We start from the raw sequence: 2716 nt of genomic DNA, 5'->3' as shown, positions 1-2716 counted from the left end.
AACCACTCATAACACACTTTAATGTAGGAAATGAGCCAACGAAAATGAACTGAAGGAATCAACTCTGAGGAGTTCCCTATAGCTCTATGTGGTTCATGTTGAAGGAAAACTAATGTGCTTATCCAAACGTAGCTTCAATTAGGAGTTTGAATTAGTGAAATTCAGACTTGTTAGTGATTTTTATGTGATACAGTGAGGAGTAAAAATAGGACTCATGGACTTACTGGCTGTTGTAAATTCCCTATATAAGGGGTCATCTATCAATGAAATAGCAGATCACATTCCTCGTATAATTTCTCTATGTCATGTTGATTTCACTTTGAATGTTCACTTATAACAGAATCTAGTCAGCTAAGCTGATAATTAACTCTATGTATGTTCTTGGTTCAATATAATTCTAACATCATAATCCCAATTATAACAAGCCATGTGATTGAGTCTTAATCACTCAAGGAGTACATCTCTATAATTCAACAAAAATGGACTTAAAACTGACAGGAACTAGCCCTGCATATAGCCCTCGATTCGTGTCTCTGTCTCATTAGTAGGAAATAAACCAAAATCAAATAAGTACGGAAGCATTGTTCTAAAAAGATGGCCGCCTGGGTTACCGCTATGCTTTTTACCTATTCAGCCATCCGTGACGTTCAAGGGATATGACGGCCGCCTGAGTAGTCCTAAGCGGTCCACGTCGTTCCATGTGACGGTCAAAATTAGTGGACTTTTAGAAATTAAAAAAATTAAAACACAATGGAAGTAAAAGAACTTCATGATGAAGATTTTATTTCAGATGATGACACGGAAGTTGAAGAAAGAAAAATTGATATTGAGTTTAAGTCTGATACTGAAGCTAGTCAAGGATTTAGAGAAGAAGAACTTGAAATTTAGTCTTGCATTTGTTTTGCAATTTATCTTTTATTTTAATATTTTGTATGGACTTTGAACTTAAGTAATTTTGAGTTTAGACTATTTTAAAAATTAATATTAAGCATTATTATATATTTTTAATCATATAAATAGTTTAAATACATATATAAAAATAGATAAATATTTAATAATTTAAATCCGCCTAACCGTCTAGGCGCTAGGAGGTAACCGTTTGCCTGGATACCGTCTAGCGTTTTTTCGAACCGGGTACTTAAGGAATTGTCTTTCATTAGTTTCTTAATCTTCATAATTGTTTTTAACCTAGGGGTCCCTAATCTATCATTTCCCATCCGATAGTAGCTCATACAGGCATACAGCAGAAGAGCCAAAATAGCGTGATATATGAATAGGGAGGACGCAATGAATTGGTATTCGACTACTGGAAATGATATATGCAAATTATAAACCCTCAATGGTAAAATCTGCAGTCGTCTTTCTATTGTTGAGTACTGTTGTGTTCTTCTATTTGTGAGAATGACTTGATTTACTTTAGCAGACATTTGCTATGTGCAATATAAGACTACAGTCATATACACAAGGATCAAAGATAAGATTTTTGATATATGGCTACTTTCCGTTGGCTCATTGTCTTGGTGGAAGTACTTTCCGGACTTTCTGCAGTAATTGCATTATTGATTTGTTGTTGGTACAAATACGAAATGCTGAAGTTGTCTTGCGCCATATGATCGTTGGTGAGGTCGACTGGTCTACAAGAAACATGCATATGTTGTCACGAGAACAAAAGCACAAGCTTGTGATGGTACCACATTATGATTGATTGGAGAAATAATTCATATCACATCCCTTTCTAGGGTAGTACGTACATTGTGGGGGGATGGTTTTCTCATGGAGTTTGGCACATACCAGTTGGACAAATTAGGAGTTGAGCAAAGATTATATCCTCCAAAAATTCCACTGAGTAGTCTATGTCTTTCACTAGAGGTGTGGTTCAACATTATAGAGAAAATCGTGTAGAAATAGTCGGATCAAGGCTCTAGTACTTAAAAATCATGGTTTATAACTACAGGCAAATCAATACAGCGATACTCTCCCAATTTAATCACCTTTACACAATGTGGAGTTTTGGATTTCTATCTCAACCGATGCAATTGCTTCTATTAGTCACGAATCATATATGACAGGCTATGTTGTTTCAATGTTTTTAAGAGAAAGCAAGAGGTAAACATAATCAAAAAGTAAGATATGATAAAGTAGAATAGCATGTAAACTCAATAAGTTGAGCCGAGTATAATTGAACTGAAGATCCTGATCAAATACAAATATCAAACCAGCTTGACCCACTGATATTGATGATTATATGTAAAGTCGACAAGTCTTAACGTTAATTATATTTTGACTTGGGTTTATGCAAGAACTACGTTAATAGAGCGTCGCCGACTTTGGAATGATCTGCTTCATGTTAAAATTGCATTTGTTCAGGGATCCTGGATAGTGTTGGGTGACTTTAATTGTGTCCTGGGTGCTCATGAAAAACGAGGTGAAATTCTTCCCAATTCCGTTTCATGTTCAGATTTTCAGGACATGTCAACTAATTGTGAGTTGGTTCATCTTCCTACTAAAGGATTGCCTTATACCTGGACGAATAGAAGGGGTGTTGGTGCAAGTGTTGAAATGAGACTTGACCGGTGTCTTAGCAATTTCTCTTGGATGGATGTTTGGCACAATTTGGAGTGCACTACTCTTCCTCGTTTTTCCTCAGATCATTGTCCTCTTTTAGTGTCATTTTCAAAGCTTATACCTAACCAAAGATCACCATTTCGGTTCCATC

The sequence above is a fragment of the Argentina anserina genome, chromosome 3 (genome assembly GCF_933775445.1).
Source record: "Argentina anserina chromosome 3, drPotAnse1.1, whole genome shotgun sequence".
Classification (NCBI taxonomy): Eukaryota; Viridiplantae; Streptophyta; class Magnoliopsida; order Rosales; family Rosaceae; genus Argentina; species Argentina anserina.
The sequence above is the reverse complement of the archived record's forward strand: the minus strand, read 5'-3'. Positions refer to the sequence as shown.